This window comes from Venturia canescens, chromosome 2 (genome assembly GCF_019457755.1).
Source record: "Venturia canescens isolate UGA chromosome 2, ASM1945775v1, whole genome shotgun sequence".
In the NCBI taxonomy this organism is placed as follows: Eukaryota; Metazoa; Arthropoda; class Insecta; order Hymenoptera; family Ichneumonidae; genus Venturia; species Venturia canescens.
In genome coordinates, this window is record NC_057422.1 from 4,578,565 (window position 1) to 4,603,398 (window position 24,834).

General features: G+C 41.8%; 1 protein-coding gene across 5 annotated transcripts in view; it reads right to left on the reverse strand.

The window, feature by feature from the left end:
• The window catches only part of kug (kugelei), a 284,544-nt gene that overhangs the window by 196,133 nt on the left and 63,577 nt on the right, over window positions 1–24,834 (reverse strand). The gene's annotated exons all lie outside the window — the stretch shown is intronic.

The window sequence follows — 24,834 nt, forward strand, 5'->3', positions numbered from 1 at the left end:
GGATTTTTTTTTCATGAGCCAAAAGACACATGACTCATCATTCGTGTCCTCTATAATTGCATCTGCAAACTTTCTTCGAGTGCTGAATATTCAACCTGCATATCACGGTGCTGGGGAAATGAAAAAAAAAAAAAAAAAGTAAAATCGTCCACATTATCGAGATAACGGATGAATGATCGAACATTTTTCATAAATGCCGATGCCATAATTGCGTCAACTTACAGCTAAAGTACTTCTGTGGAGAAAATTATTGTAAAAAGAACAGAATGATCGCGATTATTTCAGCTGAGATGCGTTCATTTATAGCTCAAAGAAGGGAACAAATGATGCGAAGATTGATCCACGCGTATGCAATGACAATGACTGTATCCAGTTTTTAAATTATTAAATGTATTTCCATCTTGAAACAAGAGTCACGTCATCACCTGTAACACTTATCGTTAGACCCGACTCTTGTGCTAGCTGCCCTGATATTACGAGGTTCGGAGTCACTACGAGATGAAACGTATAAAAATTGTCAAAAGCATCCCATTGTGAAAAAGAAAAATAAAATGTGTGGTTACCGTAAGTGAAGCACTTTTTTGTTAATTTTACAAAGTAACTTGCGCATTGAAACAATACGCTAAAATAGTCGGGGGTTTGGACCGTGGTGGGGTGAAACAAGCACGATGAGAGAACGACTAGGGCAACGAGAGTAACCACTATCCGCAGGATAAAAAACAAGATGAAACGATTTTACCGGGCAAAACAAATGAGTGCGAGGCAAGTAAGAAGGAGAGAGAAAAGTGTAGGGGGAAAGAAAGAGAACGAGAGAAAAGAAATAACCGTCTCTAGTGACAGTAATTTGAAGCGACAAGGCTCCAATTAAAGCTCTTTAGGACAGGTTCGGGATGGCAGAAAGCTCGTTGGCCTGGCTCTTCGTTGTCCCGCAAACAATGCTAGGTGCATTGTGAATGCAGACTACTCTACTCGGCTTTTCTCTTCTCCCAGTTTTTGCGTATCTACGTTTATGTACTCGCGTATATGTGTGTATACGTATAAAAATGTACATTCCTCGTGTATACTGTCAGCGACAAGCGAAACTGTAACGGCGACTGCTAGTGACGTCAATTTCCATACCGAGTTTTATAAGGGGGGAATCAAATCCTTCTTTCACTCTTTTGCCTTCGTCTTTTTATGATTGAATTTAATCAGGGTTGTCATAGAAACTTTCGTTCATCGTAACCCTTTTCTGCTTCGTTTTATTCGCCACATCGTGGCACATCAAAAGAATGGCATTCGTGTGGTTAAATAATCCATTAAAAGTGCCAACGCGCGGTCGTGAGATTTTTTTCGATGATATCGAGACCCATAGTTACGTGTATAACAACGTAGAAAGACAAGCTTTTTTCGTCAGGACAAACCTCCGAGGAAATGCGGACAAAACGTTTGCACAGGATATGCAGAAAGACTGTTCATTCGGTGAAAAAATTATAAATAGAGTTCGCCTCGAACGTCTGAAGAAACGAGACAGAGTCGGAGACATGCAGATACTAATAACCTACGACGCCGCTAAAAATCAACGCCTACAGCGTGGCCCACAGCGACTCCCCACCGTGCTCCGTTTTTTGCCTAAATTTAGGGGATAAAAAGTCCTCGAACCACAAAAACACAGAGTTCAAATGTATCTGCGTCATACGATGACGATGGAGACGCAGAGATTGAGACAAAATCAACGTTTTCGGTTCGCCGAGTATATTTTCTTCGCTTCTCTTTCTTTCCTTTTAATTAATTCTGTTCAATCGATGCATTTTTTGCAAATTTTACACGTTTAGCCACTTAAGACCGAAAACATTTCTCCATTTACAATTCGCAATGTATTATACGTGAATTTTAATTGACTGACACTTCATTCTCGTTATAAAATCACTGTGTATTGAGAGCTGTGAATCACTGACCCAGATGGAAAAAACTGAAGTGTGTGTGAACGTTTTACGAATGCTCTGCAAACAACAAAGAAAATTCTTCAAATTTATTCAATTTTCGATTATACATTGTTTCGATGTTATTTGAATTCGATACGAACAGTAAAAGGGACTTTTGATCGTCGTTGTACAGTATATTCATATATATATTTTCCAAGTTTTTGTCTCTAAGAAAGTCGTAAACTCCTGATTCTCGAACTAACGTTACGCGTCGTTTATATGAATGTGGAGTTGACAATGAAAATAACAGTGAACACCGATGGTGGAATAAGGAAATGTTCAATCTTTGAAAAGACTCTTCAGCGAGTCTCGACAGTGAGAGCTCGCGACAGCGACGCGAAAAAGTGTACTTGAATTGTCGTATTTGGGAAACACGTTTAAAGATTGAAGTGACATTGAAATTGGCACGTCTCGTGCGCGTACAGTCCCATATTTATACCGATATTTAGTCTAAGAAGTGTGTGTATATACAAGCATGAAGAATATCCCTCGACTATTTATAAAGTCACGGAACCGGTCTGCGGCTGGAATCGTTTCGGTCATTGACAATGAGTCACCGTGCAAGAGACGTCGACGACGACGACAACGACGACGCGACGACGACGACGATACACCAATGTCGGTGAATCTCAACGGATCGAGACTCGAGACCGGACTCGTGGATGGTATCGTAGCCGTCTGTGGAGCTACGAGAAAATAAGTATACGCGAGGAAGTAGAAGAATCAAAGGGAAAGAAGCAGCAGCAATGATTCGAGGAGAAAAGAAGTGAGACAGGCGTAAAGAACGCGAGAGAAGAGCAAGCGTAAAAGCAAGATTCAAAAGTGCCAGGGATATAAAAGTTGAGGCTGATGCTTTGCTTCGCAATGAGCAACGCGAGGACAAGTCATCCGCGCGAGGACAAGTCTCCCGCTCGGGATTCCGATGGGATACATCAAGTATACAGGGAGTCCTAAGAACTGAGCTCGTCACGTTGGAGATGTTTGGACCAGTGAAAATGAAGTGAACGCGTCATTATCTAGGCCGATTCATAATTTTAAGGTGTGAAACGATTTCCCATTGAGACCTCGCTGCTTCAACCTTCTCAGTGAATGTAACGAATGATTTCAGGGACGCATTGTGCATATGATTGTCAAAGTGTTTGATGCCGCAGCGGGGCGAATATGCGTCGTCGCTGCTGTTGTACTTGACACCAGTTTCTCGTTGAAGGAGCTGGTGCAAAACCGCCTGGCACGTATATATAATATCGAGATAAGCACACGCACAAGCGGTGCTCGCGAAACGATATTATACGCTCAAGAGTGAGAGTCTTTCAGCTTGTCTCATGCACGCCAGCGGCTTATTAATCTGCCTGGATGATCGCATCGCGATCGACTCCAATCACGATCATCCTCCTGCTCTTTCGTGCGCTGGAGCTGCTATTCTCCGTACATACAGATATACATTAATATCATACGCGCGTCATAGTCTTACTGTAATAATCTCAACGACCGTATATACTGCGACGATACGCGATCGCTCGCAGCAGTTTGCACGCTCGGATGGGGTGTCTTTTCCCGTCAGGGAGACCAAACCCTGACCAAAAAAGATTGCGAGATTCTAACGTTTCGGTAGAGCGAACAAGAATATTTTAATTACACTCGGTCCCAAGCTTATACAGGAACGTGATTGAACGCGTATTTTTTAATCGAATTAATAAAATTCGCATATACCTGCGCCGTACGCATCTTCCACACTTCGCATATACCGAGAGAGAAGATTCGAAAGAAGTGTGAGCTGAGAATGATTAAAGGAGGAGTGATAAAGTTAATGACTCAACTTTGCGCGTTCGATATCGTACGACGCACTCGTCGCTGTGTGTATGCACATGCAATTTGTTTAACTAGACATTTAATAACAATTTAAATACCGTGTACAACATAACTGAAACAGCGTGTCAGGTATGCAGCACTCGAGCCCCGTGTGCTGACCCCTTGATTTCTCTAGACCATATAAAGTTGGCATGCACGCGGTATATTCATTATATGTATAAATAGTAATCCGACAATAACGCTGAGTCTTGTCGATGTTACGCAAGCGATTGTGCTTTACAGTCGACACTAGGGGAAAAAAAGGCATCAATCACCCGTGAACATAGCGCACACAAGATCTTGCACAAGAGCAAATAATCCAGCGTTATATATACGTAATAGGCAGATACGTTTATATACGTAAATGGTAAATATCTACAGAAATATATCGCAAATCTTTGGAACAAGGCTCCGTGTTACAGGCTCGAGAGTCCACGCAGGTACATATAACGGCTGACCTGCCGCTGCGCTGATAGAAAATGACATAGGCATTTCGAGAAATTCCTAGAAACACTATCGTATGCGAGAGTACATGCATAACACAATCGGTCGAACCATTAATTATGAGAGTCGTGCACAGGCTGGCTCATAGCTCTCTCGATCTCCCTCTTTTTCTCTTTCTATCTATTTATTTCAAAGATTCAATAAGGACGTCAGCTCGCTTCGGTACGGCGTGCTCGTTACGCCCTTCTGCCTTTAGCCTCATATCCGCACATATTTATAACACTTAGACATTTGCAGTGTCCTGCCCATAAAATACGAGTAAATTGAAATATTTATACGTTTCTCATAGCAAGCTTCGCGGAATTGATAACCGCGAAGGAGGCAAAAGAGCAGCAGAGAAAAATAAGAAATAAAGAAACGACGTCAAAGGCGCGCGCGCGAGCAACTCGCATTGTGCCTCGGACGCGAGCGAGCTTTCTCAGCTGTTCTTTCGTCTTAGCTTAAGATATTCTAAACGATATTATATTCGAAGCAACATATGAGAAAAAGATGGGAGTGAGAGTTAAATATTCGAGTCATTTGAGTTATAGGCGCGCCGAGAGTATTTTTATTTCATTCAACCCGTTTTTTTTTTCACGTATATTTATATTCCACTTTTTTAATACCCTACGCCCATCTTTTCTTTGACGTCGATGCATTTGTGTGCGCGAAGCCCCGGGGCCATCGAGTCCAGAGTGCACTCGCGCACGAGGAGGAGAGGTTCACGCTCGCGACAATGGCTTGAATACTTTTTTGCAGAGACGAAAACGAGGGACACAGAAACAGAGAATGGAAACGTGAAGCGGGCGAAAGAGAGAAAGAGAAGGAGAAAAAAAAAGAGGAGAGTCTGGACCGAGTGGACGAATGAGTGTGGCAAAGTGGAGGACACTCAACCTCAGAAGAAGAAGAAGAAGAAGAAGAAGAAGAAGAAGAAGAAGAAGAAGAAGACGTAGAGAAAGCAACAGAGGAGAAGAGATTGGAAAGAGAACTATACGGATCCGAGTGGAGAGTGAAAAACAAGAAGACATACAGTATGTATGTTCGTCTTTCTTCTGTCAAAGTTTTTTTTTCCACTGAGAGTTTCCGGACGCTGCACTCTCGCTCGCGCGCGGGCGATCCCACCTCGCCTCAGTTCGCCCGGTTCTTCGGCAAACACACCGCGCACACACTCGTTTCTATATCGTACACGTATTACACCAGGTAAAAGTACCTACAAGCCGGCTATATCCTCGAGAGGGATTCAACAATGTCCATTCGGATTCTCGTGGCCAGTAGTTACAGTAATATTGCTTAGTGCGCGCGCGAGAAGCAAAAAACGTAGGGCACCAAGAAAAAAGAGGAAAATGAGAAGAGGGAAAAAGAAATAGCGTGCGGAAAAGAGGACGAGATGCTCACCAGGGGTCGCGCTCGGATAACCGAAGGCGGCACAATATACACAGCACAATGAAGAATGGGTAATTCACTGCGCGCGAAGCAACCAGGGCCACTGCCAAACGTATATACACAACCGGCCAAACACGCTTGTACCGACCTATCACTAACGGAGATGAGGAACACGAAACACACTGAACCAAGTGCAAGGTGCTTCTTCGGTCTATTGCCTCAGGCGTGGCTGTACACATTCTCTGCAGTATACACTTTACGTTGTCTGTATACTTTGTACCGTAGTTGTATATCTGTATACATTTAACCCGGATCTCATGGCTCTTTAAATCCTTCTGCGAGATATGGTACGTATGGAAATAACCGCAGCATCTCGTCAACCTGCTTGGAGTATCCTCGCACTATTTTTAGGCACCCCAACCACAAGTCCGAATGATTTTATAAGAATTTTCAACGCGCACCATTATAAAGGACGAGATTCCTATTTGTTTGTCGATCTGTAAGGTGTAGTTGGTATTCCTACAGTAGAAAATGAGCGAATAAACATTTTTTTGATTGTCGGGAATGGAGGGATGCTTGATCCGTTCCAACTGTTTTCCGAATCGTCATCTTCGGGGAAGCCATTCATAGAAACGGGATATCCATCGGCTACAGAGTGGAGGCCGTCGAATTTTCAATGAAAACGAAATCGAGTAATCGCGATCGAAGCTTCGGTTTGGAATTGAGGTCCCGACAGGAATAATGGCTCCGGTGTTTCAGCTTTGGTAGAAATATCCGTTCTCGAGTATATTATAATAATACGGAGCAACACTGCCTGCCGAGCCTACCTGCTTCGGTCTTACGTTCGTATATTCAAGCAAAAGAGTCTCGGCGGTGGCGTTCATCCCGAAGGAAGTAGTCGATAAAACTGGTTTGACGGGTGCGTCTGCAAGGCACTCTCTCGAGAGCGACGCTCTCTGATACTCGAGAGCCCGGATGGTCCTATACCTATAACGTGCTTTGCACTGTATAGCTTTTCTCACTCGCGTTCATATATTGCCGAGCCAGACAGAGTTTCAGACTATACAGACATTCGTCTCTCGTTCGCGTTGGCTCCTCGCAGTGTGCGCGTATGTGAATGCAAACACATGGAGCCTTGCTCAATCATCAGACACCGGTTTGTGGCCGAGATTATTACCTATTCCGAAATCATTACACGCGAGAGAGTCGAGGACGAAATCAGCCATCTCGGTATGCGTGTAAACGTCGGTGCGCGCGTGTGTGCACTCATTGATGGCGCATATAAACGACATGACACATGCCGTAAGGTTGTTTTGGATTTGTTTTTTTTTTTTTTTTTTTTTTTTCAACAGAATTCGCACCACATTTTTAAATATGATGACATTTCAAGATTGGAGTTTGCGGATGATATTTAAACTGAATGAAAAAGAGCTCTGCTCGTGTTGAATTATTGAAATGGGATGAACTATTCATGCACTTATAAATTCCTAATTTGTGTCAATGTTGAACGATTTGAGCTCAACGCTTTGAAGGCTGTAGCAGATGGGAGGATTGAGGGTCGCGGTGGTTTGGAATGCGCGGTGGGCAGGGCACAGAATTCATTAGCGATATGCACCGAATAACGCGCGTGAACAAGTTTTATTTCAATGTTAATTGCAGTGGAGAAGTTTCGTTGAAGAGAAAAAAATGAATTCAGAAAAACAAACGGAGGTCGGGATTAAAATATTGGGAATTCGTTCGTGCGACGATCATCGTAAGAGCTTCATTACAATTTAGTGACGTTGAACAACAGGTTTTAATCGTCGTGCGATCCGCCGAAAGAAGGTACGCTAAGGAGATTCCCCGGGAGGTTTATCCGGTGATAAACAACGCCGTAAATAATAGTTTATAAAATTTAATAAGACAGCAAAAAGCTGTTTGGCAATAATCGTCAAATTCAAAATGGAAACTCGGACGAGACGGAATTTACAGTAGGATTAGCTACTTCAAGGACGTGGCCGCTTCGCTAATCCCACAGGCAACTTCGGAGCACATATTTTCAGGAAAAAATCTTCAAGTATGCGATACTATACGCCTGTATTCGTACATATTTATATGTTAATTAATTATTACAAGATAGGCACGTACAATAAATGTGGAAAGAAGTTTTGCGTGCACTCTTCGGACGTATATACGCGGCGCAATTGTACGTATACAGGATCTTGCAGTTATCTATTTTCAACGCTCCGTAAATTCAATCTACGCTCTCGGCACGTTTCACGAGGTACACAGTAGAGGAAGCGGTTCGAGCCGCAACGGAGGGAAAGGAAGATCGTACATAGGAGAGAAGCGGAGGTGGAAGCTGGGGGCTAATCGAGATTGTCTTCGTTGCGCGACGCGCGGGGAAAACTAAAAGGAGAACGTGCGTGTATGTCTGACGTTGAGGGGAACGCCGATGAATAGAGAAGGAACGTTCGTTTGGGAAAGATGCGAGAGGAAGAGCGGGGACACATAGTGGAAGAAACGCGGTTAATTATTAGCAGACATGGTCGGTTCGATTAAAGCGCGTAGGCAGTCTCGCGACGAAGGGGTGAGGAGGGGGGGGGGGGGGGGGGGGGCAAAATAGAAAAAAGAATGAGACAGAAAGGAAGAGAAAAGGGACGGAGAAGAATCTCATCTCGTCGGAGTCTCTCTGCCCGCTAGATTGCTCACGCGTTCTCATCCTCATCTCTCATTTCCTTCAACTCTTTTTATTACCCTCGCTCGCCTTCTCGTATGCGTTTTTATCTCATTCTATTCAAAATAACTTGTTTCTCGTTTATTTTATATTACTTTATTTCCTTTTTCAATTCTATCACGTTATTTTTCTGTAATCTACCTCATGACTGTACCTTTTTCACTACTTTCTGCATTACACGAGTGGGGGATTAGATGCGTTCACATAATTGGCACGCCTCCGCGTATTAGAGCAGACAGGTAAATGAGTAACCGGGCAACGCTGCATGCCAAGCTTCCGAGCTGCGTCTACCGCGAGAATAAAACCGGGAAGAGTTTCGTCCATTAGGAAGGGTATTAGTGTCGAAAGGTAACAGTGCGCGACAAGGTTTATTACTTTTATTGATGCCTTAAAAACGATCGATTGATGCGCCCGCTGCCACGAATCGTCTGTGTGATACAAACGATGTCGTGATAATCGAATTACATTATTCGATGAGAAGATCGCAAAGCTCGTTAAGTCGTGATAAATGCTGAAGCCAATTACGAGAAATTATACCTTCCTGGATTACCCAATCGTGTACAGCACATTGATGGAATAAGCTTTTGGTGGAATCTTGACATCTCATATTGAAATGTGTTAAGTTGACCAACCGTCGAATTGGCAATTTGATCCCGTGGAATAGCACGATTCTACGGCCGCCTCCTTTTTTGTCTCATTGCACTGTCCACAAAATTCAGTTCTACGGTCCGCAGCGGTAATTGGTCGACCACGCTATTCTGCGTCATTCCGCCACTCTCTCCCTCTTCCTTTCTCTCCGTTTCTCTTTCGCAATATCTTTCACTATCACCCCATCCACATCTAATCAGCGACAAGGAAACATTGTTCCGACTAGCCTGACAGATTGCGACGACCTGCACCCGCCCGAGCACTCTCGAGGTCCACCTCCAGCCCGGCGAGTGGACGCACACTTGTATTCACAGAGGTTCTGTTATACAAGGGAACTTACGATGCCGGAGTATACAGCTATACGCGGGACGTTATCGCGAAGCTCGCACGATCCTACCGACCGATTGGTGTACCCATCGTATCGTCGAGGAAACACGAACACACTTTTGCTGCTATCAACGCCCACAGGCTTGCACACAATCTAACGTGTGATGAGAAACGTTCGGTGTTAGCAAAATCTTGGGCCACTCTCCGAAGGATTACATGAGTAGTTTTACTAATGTAGCCCAAGCAGTGTGTACGAAACTTGGAAGGAGGGGCATTGCCATGGGGTTGTTGATTGTCAACGATTACGGGGAAAATATAGAAGGCATTACATAGATGCGAGGCCAGGATTAGTTCGATCGTAAGGATAACAGTATACTTCAGTCTTCCAATGTAATGAGGGAAGCGATGAAGAAAAGAGTAATCAGAGATAATTAGGCCCGGAAAGTTTCCCCTAGAGCAACGTGATATGATGCGTGCGGGAGACCCTCGAGAGGTTTTTGAACGGTGAGTCATCTTTATGAAGGGGCAGAATACGAAAGCGGAGCTGCCTAATTTTACGCACCGTTACGACGCGAAACTTCGAGGGAGATTCTTTGAGGCAGAACGAAAATACGAATTATTCGTTTGCCAAATGAAGAATAATTGTTCCAATTGATGCTTGAATATCCACAATTTATTTTTATACCCAGAAATTTATTTTTTCAATTAAAGTGACGCAATAAGTATATTACGAAGAAAGTCAAAACGTTGATTGATGACAGCTTTTTTTCAAAACATTTTGCCTCGCCAGATGAGCAGTGAACTATAATTATTTGTCATTTTTAATGGCCGCTATAATGCGAGCTCGGATGTTGATACATGCGTGAAAATAATCCATCGTTTTTTAGCCACGAATACAAATAGAGTGCTCGTTTTTCTAAAGATAAAACTCCCCCCACCCGCATGCCTCTAGGTACATACCGAGCTGATATTCTTCATTGATTAATAGCTTCGAAACTCAGTGAAGCTGGGTTCGCTGTTGTTCTACACAAAACGAGAGATAGGAAAAAGGGAGATCGCGCACTCGGGTCGTGACGTCGAGATACTTTAATGGAATAAAAATATCCGCGGGGCGATGTTAAGCACTCGTGGACTGGTACGCAGAGCACATACCTCATCCCTTTCGTATCATAATACTCCGTAATACATCGGATCACGTTTAATATATTCATAAATATATATTTAAACAAAGTAAAGCTTAAAAAAATGAGGAGAGGTCAAGAGAGAGGAGGAAGGAAAAGCAGAATCGATTGATCGCGCAACTCCGGTTTCCTCAGTATCTTATTCGTGAGGGAAGAGACTTGGTACGAAACCTGACGTATATCCGCGAGGGTAAAGCAATTTCCGGTTCGAGGTGCCGTCGTCTCGCCCCGAGTTGTTGCTGGTGAACGTTATGCACACTACAAAATCATTCTTCGTATATATTCTCTCGGTACACACACCTACCATCTTTACTTACCGTTGTATCCGCGTACGGTATATGTGTTCGCAAATTATTCGTTTTAAGATCTACGACGACTTATAAAACAGAAGGGAGCTGGTATTTACATTGAAGCGATGCGAAAAATCTTCCAACCATTTCATTATTATCATTAATTGTTATCTACTATCGTATTACTCCCCATTTTTCTTCGCGCATTATTGCCCAAAGACTCTTTCGTTTAACCCTAAAATCGCACTAATCAAATGAGCCGACAAAATCAAACAAATCTTCAAAGTGAAACTCCAAAGAATGTTCTTTACATGTCGGTAAAATTTTGGATCATTGAAATTTGTTGTTTGTTATATGAGTGAAAATCGTTGAATATGCAGCCGGCATGATATGGTAAAATTTCAGGACTTTCGCTGTATAAACTTGGCTCTTGATATTTTTATTCGAATTCGCAATTATTTAATTCCCTTTCACGCGGAAGGCTTTTGAATTCTGTAGTTTATTTATCTCTCTCTCTCTCTCTTTTCCTTTCTCACTTTTTCCTTCTTTATCTTCAAAGAGCAAAGGTTTTTTACGGAGATGGTGAAATAAATGTGAAAAAGAAAGCGAACGGAACGTCGGTGTAAGAGCGGCGCACGATATAAAAGCTTCAAATGCGCACGTGTGCGGAGCGAGTGTTTCGAGCCGATAAATGTATGCACACACGTTATGTGCGGATACGTATGAGTTTTGATGCACGTGTGCGAGATGCGTATGCCTCGGGCATTCCCAATTGTAAGAATGTATTTCACGCACGGATGCAACGCGCGAGCCGGAGGCTATTTTTTTGCAGAAATATACACACAAAAGAACGTTTTTTTCTCCCGCGTTTGAGTTCATTTACTTCACATAATAAGGCATAGCGTTTGCGAAGACATATTGCCAGGATATTACGCTGTTTGCACAATATTATCCTGCTATTAATCAGGATTTCATAAGCACTCGTAATTTACACTTGGAGAGTTCGCAATTCCCTGGAGCAGGGGGTGCTGCACACAGCACTCTCGCGCGAGATTCAACGACTTGCGCTCGCCGCAGCAGTACCGGACCGTTTTTTATTCTCATTCTCAACAAATCCACATCTAGAGTATCATACATGACGTATATAGTCTATAAAAGTTTTACCGAAATTTACTTGCGGCCATTGTCCGCCACAATGACACGAACAATGAGTTCTGCAAACTAATGTTCGCAGTGTTGGACATTATTAACTTTGAAAGAAACTTTATGGAATACTTTGAAAGATAAGGGCCAAAGGGAATCGAAGATTAATTGATTGCGAATGCAGCGAAACAAAGTGCACAAAAACCCCGACCCTTCGCGCGCGGTACACCTTCGAGGGTAGGAGACAACTTCACGAAATACACTTCGCGAACAAGATCGTTTGAGCAAGAAACTGTATTTACACATGCGATAATCAATTAAATTGAAATGAAATAGTAATGAATCAACAAAAATATATTAACAAAATAAAATATATCAATATAAAATAAGACGATTAATAAAAATAATGGGATTTAATATAAGATGATAAATATTAAGAATCGTAACCTTAACTAAAGAATTAGAGCAAAGTGAAAACAAAATGTATAAAAGCAATTACTTTAATTTTAACTGCAAAACAAAAACTTGTCCCGAGACTCTACCGAGTATCTTGATATGAAAAACTATTAATCGATTCAATACTTAACAATTTATAATATGCTTTCTTTATTGAGCTAATAATGATAATAAATGCGAATGAAAAATAGTGAAACACGAAGGAAAACCAACACACACAAGTTTGGTTGGTTAGTCCCGATGAGACTTTGGAAAAGAAGCTTCCGGCTGCGCTCTTTTTATTGGCGCAACGATGCCCGTGAATATAATGATGAAATAACGAAACCGCGAAAGCTTCTTCTCGTTTTATTTCGTCAACATCGACGACGTGAATCTTTGGAATGATTTTTTCTTATAATTACCGTACGAGACAGAAAACGTTCGATTTATCCGCAGGCATCAAAGAGGGATATCAATCGCGAATTCGAATAAGGAATCCAACGCGGAGATCGGGACTCACCTGGAAGCAGAACAAAGACAGGGAGAGAGTTAGTAAAAGTAATCTGGTAATTTAGAGAACAGAGTGAGCGAGTGATAGCAAATAAAATAAAAAAATACATATATATATGTATATATTAAAGACAAGAGAAAAGAGTTTTAAGGCAGAGACGAAGCGAACTAATTCGACGTGTCGGATTGCAACGAACGGACGAGGCCGTTAATCACGAAGTGCAACCGCTGAATCTCCGTGTGAATCGTTCTTCATGAACACATACGAAGTCTTATATTCTGTTCGTGAGCTGTCTACGTGTGTACATGGAGCCCAAATACTGACATATTAACCCACATACTCGTAAACTTACAGCAAAAAGTAAAGTTTCGTTCTTCCTTCTCTCGTTCACTCTTCTCCAACTGTGAACTAAAGAGAGTGCGAGCAGGATGCCGAGGGGGAGGGGGTCGAGTCGATTGGATCGATTGTGCAGTGTTCTCTTCGTTTTACACTGCAAAACGCCAGCACAGTCGTGGGAGTTGAAACTTTAAAGGGACTTAAAGGACTTTTGCTCGTTCATTTCATTTCTCTTTTCGTCAAGATGTCATTCGTGCAGTTTCGAATGAGTACCTACTCTTCAAAGCAACGAAACGTCGTAAAAGGAAAAAAGCCATCGTAAAGATCGTAATTGTTCCATTTGTTCACCAAAAGTGTTTTCTCCTTCACTTTCGCACTTTCTCAAAACTGTTTTTAACGAATATAAGAAACTTTCGCGCCACTTGCGAAGGAAAAGGAACTTTTTCATCAACTTTTCTTCCTGTTTCTTCTCTATCAATATAATCATAAAATTAAGTTCGATAACAATAACCTTACGTAACGAGCAGCTCTTGACAACAGCTCATCGGATCTCTCAAATGTTTGAAATTCTCATCAACGAGCACACGCACGATTCTCAGCACGCTCGTTTACCGAATAGGCGATCGCCTCCGAAAGACGGATTTTCGTGCCCAAGTTTGCACGTTCAACTCTGACAGAAGTGGTGCTGCTTTCGGGAGATGTTATAAGCCCGTGTCGTGTTGATTGTGCGAGAGCAGCGTGAAGCAGACTCGCTCGCACCGCAGATAGCACGCGGGGTCGTAACACCTCGACACTAATGCCCGTAGATTAATGTCGGCTTGGCGCGATTCGTACAAGCAATGCACATCGTGCTCGGCACTTCATGGAAAAGCATATATGGAGCAAAGCCGAGCGTTATGTGTTGCTACACATCGGCTACCAATGGGCCCAGATTACGTACCGCGATGTATGCGAATGTACAAGTATGCGAGTAAGAAACATTTATCCCGCATATCTGTACCAATGGTGCATGCGTTGCGGATGAGATAGCAAGAAGAAAAGAGACGCGGAGGCGCTCCGGATTCCCGCTGGAGAACGCTCCCTTCGTATATGAGTATTCGATTTATTGGATGCCTCGCGATCCCTGTACGCGCGTCCTTCTCTCGCCTTGGTTCGTATGTTTCACGTTGTTTATTAAATAGAAAAAACGAAAAATCTGCCATTCGTATATAAAAATGTGTGTGCATACATGTGCACTTTCGAGAAAGAGTTTACATTCTCTATGATTTACACGAATGGCGAAATAGCTACGAGCTCAAGACTGTAATGGTCGACCAGGGCAAATACGTGCGTGATTAGCTCGCGTGTATGTATCAGAAAAATGAACAGAGAGCTCAACACATGGATATACGCGGACGCGCGTGCGATCGTACGCTCATAAAGATAAGCTCTGTTAAATCTGTTCGAATGTGCATGTGTGTGGATACGAGAAGCAACATAAATCCAGGTGAATCGTGCTAAAAGCATGGCGAATACTATTTTTATATTTCATTGAGAAACTTTCGTTGAAGCAATAATAATTGAAGTCGGACTCGCCCAGAAATACAATCGTGGAAACGAATGAAATGTTGGATTGAATGAAGGTGGAAAATTCGCAGAGCTTCAGCTACTTTTTCGTTTAATGATAAAATCGTGCGCACGCGGTTTGAATAAATTTGAATATTTAGTATATCTTTGAGTCGATGCGACAAAAATTCGATCGATCGGTATCCGGTACTGTTCGTCTTTTGGCGAAACGAGAGTTCGCGGTCATGTGCGTCAGCAGAGATCATTCAACGGCGAATCAATTTCACATGCCTTCTTCAGAGGTTCCGCTGATCGAACGAGTTTCCACACATATACGAGCGCGCGCGCACGCCCTTACGGCGAGCGACGGAGGTAAATTTTGCGAAGCTCGTGAAACGAGCAACCGGCGTCCAGGTTATTAGTACGGATTCCCAACCGATAAGCCTTCTTACACGGTCTCTCCTTGGTTCGTTTAATTTTCCAGTTGGAAATTATAAACCGCTCGAGTGAAAGAAGCCTTGACGGTGCATTTCGGTGATGACCTATGGGTCAGCCACCGACTCGTATATTAACTGCGCGATGCTTTTTTGCCGCGATCTCTCAAACAGTATAAATCAAAGAGACGTAAATTTTGCCCCGAACGCTCTTATCTACACGTGAACGATAAATACATTGACGTTTCCTTATTGTACGTATAGTTCTCGATAAACTACCAGAAAAAAAGGAAATGGGGCTTGAAAAATATTAACGTGTGTGTTTTCTTGTCGCGGCATTGCGTTATATAGTCCTCGGGTCGCGAGCAGGTATATACTCTCGTTAATTTTTAACGGTTCTGTAATGAGAAATTATGTGTGCTTTCTCGTGTGTATCGTGGAAGATCGTAAAATTTGTAGTTTTTTAAATAACTTAGCGAATACAAGATAAAAGGTGTACAAGATTGAAAGAGAGAGAAAGAGAGAGGAGGAGGAAAGTTGATTTTTTAATAAAATTTGAAAAATGAGCGTGAATCGTGTCAATGGAAAGCGCAGTACGAGTTATTTTAACGAGGAACAAAAATGTGACGAATAAAGGTACACAGAAAGGCATAAGAAGCCTCCATTTATCTAGCGACCACAAACCAGTGAAATACAATAGCTGCGTGGCAAATTAATCGTTACAGTAATCAGAAGTAAAATTGATAATCGATTTTGTCGTGTACTATTAATGAGAAAAGAAACAGAAGAAACTTATTTCTCATGCGTTCAATTTCCTCGCGAAACACAACTTTTTCACTATACTCATGGAGTTTCTTCTCCTTCGTCTTTCTTTAAGCTTCCACCCTTTCCCTCAATGATGACAACGTATCTAATCTGTTGGTCAAAGGAAACAGAGAGCAACGTGCCACCGCGACTCCGTGAACTGGGACGTAAAGCTGTTGCGGCATCGCAGCGAGACGAGGCGGCGTGGTTTCTCTCCCAGAGAGCAGAGGCAGAGAGCAAGTTGGACAGATTCGAGATAAGAGCTCTCCGGTACGTTGCTAGTCTGGCTTTCCGTTCGAGCATGCTGCGCCAGGGTTATCAACGTTCTAACCCGCAGGAACGGATAAGGACCGGACGCCGACACTAAATTATTCATTTGCGCTACGTTACGATGACGTAAAAAGAGGGAGAAAGCAAGATGAGGAACGACAGAGTGATACCGGAGAAACGTGAGTATATGAAAACCGCTGACATTCCATTCGTACCTCGTGAAAAAGTGTCGAAAGAAAGTTTTACTCGATAACTATAAATTAGTACGATAAATGAAAATAAAAACAGTATTTATTTTTATATTATGTCGTTTCAAGATTCAGCGTTAACTCGACAAAGTATGATTTACGTATGATTTAACGATAAGTCTCGTTCAGCTGCCCAATTTTGGAGTTTCACCTGCCTCTTGATATATTTTTACAAAATTATTGTAAATATTCTCAAAGACCTCGTCCATTGCAATTCCATTTGATTGTTCAATAACTTCATTTATTAGCTCGAATAAACAGATTCTAATTATAAATTTTCATGATTCAGTTGATGTGTAATTCATTTCGTAAACGCTGTTGACCTCGTTCCTCTAAAAAATTTGTTACAAGTACAGTTAACGCCGGGAAACCAGCGTCACTGGCTCTTGATTAGAGTAAATAAACAATTCTGTCCAAGAGAAATCTGAGACTGGCGCCAAAATTGTATCGAGAGCGAGGGTCATTCGGTTCGCTTCGATGATAAAAAGCGTAACAATCTTCTTCGATCCTTCCATTTCGGCAAAGCAAATAAAAAATGTTATGCGAAGCGACTTATTGTGAGTTCGAGAGTTATCAGAATGAAAGCTTCTGGAGTCGAAATTCACGTATTGCAAGGAGACCTCAGGTGCTGCGTACGGTCGCCACCATATGCGACTTTGAGCACACTGCGAGAGAAAAATTTGGTTGAAACGCTTGAAAAGTGTTCAATTTAACTAAAATATGTAGTACGCACGACAAAACATTTATTAAATTTCACAAGAATATTTAGATAAATTTTGGGTTATATTGACCTGACCAGTACATGGAGAGAGTTTATAGCAAAAATTACTATGTTTTTATAGTAACGTCGAACCATATCGATATTATAATAATAATCGCTACAGAGTGTGTCAAATAATGCAAAAGTTTGGGGAACCATTAGCACAATTCATAGTAAATAACGCGCTGTACTCTATCAAAATAATGAACACCGAGCGAATTTTGATCAAAAACATAGAAAATAATGAAATGATTTGAGGAAAATTTAGGAGATAACATAGCAGTCGTTTCTTTGTGCTGTACGAAAAATTGCATAGTTTCGTATTTCCCCTTTTACCGCACTGATTTTTGCTCAATAACATAGCAAAATTCATGCGCCCACCAATTATATGAGGCCGTATAAACACCGTATAAACATGAAAATTAACCAGTGGCACATAGTAAAATTTCAAGCAATTTGTCCAGTCCAATTCACCAATTTTTAACATTTCGCCAAAGACACGAGTGACATTCGGATATCGATCTTACATCGTTCGATGTAAGAATGTCCCAGACCTAAATTTTGCCTGTCGTATATAGTAAACTTTGAGAGAACTGCTTTCGGCATCAAAATTACTGTGCATTTTGGTGAAATGTAATTGAATGGCGATATAAAACAGCGCTGCTATAAAACGTAGCAAAGTTTTCTAGCAAATTCATCCGAAATATTCGTATAAAAGTCTCTCCGTGTACGATTCGATTTACAAAATATTTATCATTCTCAAGAAAACCGTTCAGATTCTTCAGTACTTCATATTCAAATAAATATATATCATAAAAGTGTATGTGAATTAAGCAGAGATAAACAAATGTTTCGAGTTCTTCGAACAAAAGATCTGATTTCACTCGTTTAGTTAAGTAACATAAACGAAAATTTAGTGATTCGCATAAATGAACTATTCCTTATATTTATCGCAAGCGGATGTTGCATCAAACAACAAAAATATTAACTAAAGACATTTAGTTGTTACAACGATTTTTTTTTCTCAGTGCAGTTCAATAATTTGCTGGAAAAGGCGTCTATATTCTCTTTCTCGTCGTCGTGTTTTTGACTGGTGGACATTGAATATAATTGAATAAAGCCGAACAACATCGTTGGGTTTTTCGCTTTTCAAAGTATCACATCAAAGAGGTCTGACGGAAGGAGACAGTTGTAAAGAATGGAGTTGGGTTATAAAGAATTTTCGCAGTTTTCCATCGAAGTGACACAATATTGCCACAAGTTCTTGGCCAAAACCGCAAGTATAAAGGAGAAAATGGTGAGTTTAAGCTTCTTAGGAACAGCGAGACATAAAGGGAGAGAGAATAAGATCAAGGAACGAAGGAAACCAAGTCTTATCATAGCGAAAGGTCACATAATTGCTGTTGTGGAAGCCCGTATCCCGACTGTGCTGACATCGTACAAAAGTTACACGCCGTTGAGCGAAAGGAGCAGTTCGGAAATAGGCCGCCTTCGAATTCATCGTAACATGATTTCCAAGTCGCGATTGGCAGTTTTTCATCACAAGATATTTCCGTATGAAAAGTCCACACTTTTGTCAATGCATAAATTTTCGAATCTTCTGATACAGCTTCTCTTCTGGTTTGTATAAAAATGAAATCAGGAAAATAAAAGAATCCACTTTGCCCCGTTGGCTGCTTAACGACAATCCGGCCCCATGCAGTGGACGAAAAACCTCGAGAAACAAATGAAAGAGTATCGAGAATCCACAGTATCGAGAATGAAGAGCTCACATCAACGCCTAGAAAGGATCAAAGTATCGACAAAAAAAAATGCAGGACAAGGACAAAGATGGCATTGTCGAGCGCACAAGTGTGGATGAGCGATGCACACACGCTTGTCGCTCGGTCTCCGCTGTGCACAGTTCCTTCACCAATGAGCCCCGCATAACGATGTCCTCGCATCGCGAAAGAGCTTGAGCACAGTAGTCGACGTTGGCAAAACTCGTTCTAAGATGAAACGCCGTTCGATTGGTCGCCGATGCTCTTTCTCTACTTCTGGCGACAAGGATAGAGGTTTCACTCTCGCGCTCGCCGGGAGGTCGAATTTTAACGACTCTCGTGCAAAGCTAACGTTCTCCCTGTTTGCATCCATAACTGTCGCTATACAAGCGTGGGTGTTCTGGAAGGAGAGAAGGGACACTAACTACCATAGACATTTGGGCGAGGGATCACAAACAGGATCGGTCTGCATAGCAGCTACTGCATCTTTGATTCTATGCTTCGGCAGCCGGTTATTGTCGTCGGGAATCTTAAATAAAAATTCATATGCACGTCAGAGCTTTTCTGACTTCGAGTACCGGCGTGTGAGCTCCTGAACTTCTTAAGACAGATTGGAGGTTACACGAAGCATACGACCTGAAAAACGACCGCGCTTCTGATTCAACTCCGAATTCCCTCGTTTACGTGCGTCTGCTCTTGCTGGCTGCTTCTGCAATATATCGATTTCGTTCGTGCGATCGCGCAGAACAGGTACTGCGAATAAAATTTCAATGAGCCACCCTGTGCGACGTTACTCCGAAATCGTATGATCCTCTTCGCCGGAGCAAGCTTCCCATTCTACCGAGTTGGATAGTTGGATAAAATTCGAGTCACCGAACCGACGCCTGACAGGAATACGAAGGAATATGCTACAGAAGAATATTTGGAATCGATGGATCTTCTGTTGGCTAGAAAGAAGCTTCCGTCAATGCCGGCTACTTCTAGCCCCGATCGAATGTTCCATGACTAAGAGTATTTCGCTTGTACGAGCTCCTGAGGTGGTAATTATTCGTCTTAATTAATTCCTTCCGCCGCTGGTGGATCCGGCGTAGCTTGGCAAGAGTGAAAATTCATACGACGATTGTCGAATTAAAGAAAAGCACGCGGTCTAGTAATTCCGCCAAGTTCAAAGGGGAGCAAACCGTAGGAAACTTTAATTATGCCCCGAGCTGCGCGAATTTTTCTCCGGTTTATAACGCAGGCATTATTACAAGCCGTGGAGTCAGGGACGTTGGTGACGAGAAACGCAGCGAAAAAGAGACGCGCCCGAAGAACTTTGTTCCTCAAGTAGTTTCGTAGCGCGCGCGATGACCGAGGGGGAAGTAACGCTAAAATATGAGCCGGGTGTTAAGGAGCTCGCTGTGATGAGATTCGAATTCGAGCCAGGAGACTTCGGGAGGCACGATTTCTAAGTGGGTAATAAGAAGTCATCAACTGGTTCGAGTCGCAGGCGCATAGCTGGGGTCTCAAGATGTCAGCCCGAAGGCAGAGGGAGGCAAAGTTCGTACAGCGCTCGCGAAAAGCCGACGAAAAGAGAAACCAATTTAATGCCGGACTACTCTCTGTCCCGCCACTGCCGTCGTTCTTTCCTCAGTAGAAACCCAGAGTCTACAGAAGTCTTGACAGTAGAAGCTGACGTTGGAAACGTTGTTAGAAACGCCAGAGGAGAGCGTCTTAACGCCAGGTCAATTATATACACCATTACTGCGGCCCAATTAAAAGCGATCTTCACACTTGAACAATGAACGCAATCAAGATCTCGAGCTGCTACTCAATATCCCTAATCTAATCGGAAGTAAGTGCGGAATACGGTGAAGAAGCGTTTCTTCAGACTAGAGTACGTTTCTCATGCCTGTTGAACGATATTATGACTTCACTTATAAAAATACGTGGAATAATCTGCCCATTCACAATCTCCGACATGACTTTCCGATCCGATTATTCGAGGGATGTTAAACGTCAATAAAAAAAATTGAAAAAAGATAAATCTATGGTCGATGATCATTCGTACAATCGCGGATTGTTATCGACGTCGTAAAATTATTCGCGTGCTCTTCCCGCTTGCGTAAAATAAACAATAAAATTTGAGTGGAGCTAGCGCCAAAAAGGCCGATTACCCGAGGCGACTGAAATTTTAACGAGTTCGAATTCGTTTATTTAACCATCATTCTTTTAATGCGTCATCCAACCGGCAAAATCGCTTTGGGCATTGCAATACACACACGAAAATTCACCGACGCACATACACAGACTTGTCGCACCGGATGACTATCTCGTTAGGAAAAACGCGCTGACCGACTACTGTTTTCCGCTAGTGGTTTATGACAGATTTCGCCCCCGTCTCCCATCGATCCCCCGTGAATTTCAATGGGAAGCACGTTCCTCGAGTGAACATTCAGCTCACGAGACTCTATCTAATATATCGATGTATTCCAAAAAAGAAAAAAAAAAACAAAAAAAATGGAAATAATAACTATCAGGAAAGTAAAATGACGTCCCTTATCAACAGATTTTGCTCAATTTCATTGATTACTTATATACAATAATCGTTTGTGAATGACGCTGAAGTTTGCAACGTTGCGGTCCAACGAAATGGTTTAAAAAAGCTCTCCAATAATTCCAGTAATTCTTCAATTTCGTTCCCTGCGTTCCCTGCGAATTTGTAATTCGTATAGTTTTCCAACCCACACCGATGCTTCGAGAAACGAAAAATTGATGAATTACAAATCTTTTTTTGCCTTCAATTCGTTGGACTCGAACGTTGCAAACTCCAGTGTCGTGTTTGTGAAAGAATCGTGCTAGATGGCAATGTATATCATGCAATGACAAAAATGGGCTCATGCTAAAATCAACAATTCTGTCGTCATGGAATCGTTCGACTGTCCCATTCCTGTCAAATTTTAGCAGCATCGAAGTTCCACGAAGTTCGCTGCGAAGGCTGCGATTGGTGAAAGTTGCAGGTGACAAAACATAAAATTAGGGAGCCTGCGATTTTTAATATCAACGACCGTGCCATTGATCATGACAAAAGTAGTGCAACCATCACTTTCAGTTTAAGGATATTTGGTACAGGCTTACAATGTTGCCATGATAAACTATGCTAAAAACATAAAAAATTTCAAAATTATAAGAATTTAATAAAATTTGGTGAACTCTTTAGTGCCAAATTTGACAATAAATATTTTTTAAGATTTTTCTTCTGTACACGGAGAGAAGACTTTTATAGCAAAAATTACTATGTTTTTATAGTAACGTCGGACCACATCGATATTATAATAATAATCGCTACAGAGTGTGTCAAATAATGCAAAAGTTTGGGGAACCATTAGCACAGTTCGTAGTAAATAACGCGCTGTACTCTATCAAAAATGAACACCGAGCGAATTTTGATCAAAAACATAGTAAATAATGAAATGATTTGATGAAAATTTAGGAGATAACATAGCAGTCGTTTCTCTGTGCTGTACGAAAAATTGCATAGTTTCGTATGTTCCCTTTTACCGCACTGATTTTTGCTCAATAACATAGCAAAATTCACGCGCCCACCAATTATATGAGGCCGTATAAACACCGTATAAACATGAAAATTAACCAGTGGCACATAGTAAAATTTCAAGCAATTTGTCCAGTCCAATTCACCAATTTTTAACATTTCGCCAAAGACACGAGTGACATTCGGATATCGATCTTACATCGTTCGATGTAAGAATGTCGCAGACCTAAATTTTGCCTGTCGTACATAGTAAAATTTGTGAGAACTGCTTTCGGCATCAAAATTACTACGCATTTTGGTGAAATTTAATAGAATGGCGATATAAAACAGCGCTGCTATAAAACGTAGCAAATTTTTCTAGCAAATTCATCCGAAATATTCGTATAAAAGTCTCTCCGTGTACAGGTATCGAGTAATTGATCACTAAAGTTGACGTGTATAAGCATAGCGTTGGTATACATTCCGGGATAACTAGGCCAGAAGAAAATTTTGAAAAAATTGTGTTTTCGCACTTGATGTTGAAGAACATTATCACCAAAATTGATCAATTTATAATTATTTAGACTTTTGTACCATACATCGTTAAATCTCCAAAGAAAATTTCTTTACAATTGTGTAAAAGTTATTCGCACTGCAACGAATCGAAATATAAGCGAGCTGTGAAATAAGGTTTCCGGGTTCGTCTCTCGGATGCTGGGGATATTCGCAAGTGGTTTTCACAGATACTACTCGAGGAAGCGTTTCCAAAAAAAACCCAAATGTATCGGGCTGGTATTCGAGCCGTTATGGATTAACGTCACGTATGAAGAATGTAAGAAAATGGAAAAAGCTCGGGGCAAAAAGAGGATGAAGTTCGGGAGTTGAAGCTTCCGGTTTGCTCTCCGCTCATGTGGAGAGTATATCGACAAAAGTATGTGCTTAATGTGTATAAACGTGGGCACATGTGTGTGCAAAAGTTACAAAAGCTCGCGCAACGTTCGGTACATGCTGGAATACGGGAAAGTTCTCGTGATGCAAAAAACTCGGATGGTCATCACTCGCCGTTTCTCAACTCGCTTTCTCGTTTTATTCGTGAATTTAACGTCCACCTTTAGGCGTGTGTGGATTTCCGGATACGAGGATATGCAGAGCGAGAGAGAGAAAGAAAAAGAAAAAAAAAAGAACGTCGCGTGTGCTGGTCCGCCAACGACGCTGAAAGTAAGTTTCGTGAGCCTATAATGTGTACGGATGGACCCTTGGGCGAGCAAGTATACGGGGGCGGCAACATCTTCAGAGATATTGTTCAAGTTTGCGGAGCTCCGCATCGAGAGCGCTTCAATACTACGGCTGTGTGCTCTTCCTTTGTTTCCACATGCAGAGAGGTTTTTCCCTCTCACGTTATTAACGTATATCGACATAAAACTCTCTTCTTTTCGTATGTACTACTCGTGCATATATGGAGCTTTCAGATTTAGCACTTCTGAGAACACAACTATCTTTGTCGTTCTATCGAGACCTTCTCTCGAGCCAATTCTCAATGCTGATACGCATTTCGTAAAAAAAAAACAGTGAAAACAACATTGGGAGTCGCGCACAGTTTCTTCTCGGTTTATTCACGCTGCGTCGATAATTTTTATAAAAATTCTCGATGATTTTACATAAAAAATCGTCCTACGTACATATTTTTTTCGTTAGAACCGTTCTTCGGTGTGAGAATACTGAGGATTAATTTTGTAGATGAAAAAACTCGAAAACCGTCGTATGCAAAAATATATGGGCGCGACAGGACTCACCTAACCTTATTCTGGAACGGGGCTCTCGATCCGCTACTGCATCTCTTGATATTATGAAAACGAATTCCATTTCACGAAGAATTTTTTATAAAAAATACATTGTGAAAGTACTTGAATGTAAATAGAATTAAAAAAACTACTTATGCTCGTTGTTTTCACGGCAATCCAAGTTTAAACTTGATCCACTTGATCCACGATCCATCCCACATCGAGTCTCGAATGAAGCCGAGTTCGAACGGCCGCGTCGAACAAAATGGCCGTTATTCAGTTTCTATCGGTATCCGAGGCCTTATCAGCTTCGATCAGAAAGATAAATGGAACAGAAAACAGACGCCGTAATGATAGTTCTAGAGTTTTCCAACAGGTGCATCATTGAGGGCCCATCATTTTTTTAGAGCAATTGTCTTGGCGCGACCGTGCCGAATCGTATACGTGTAAAAGCAT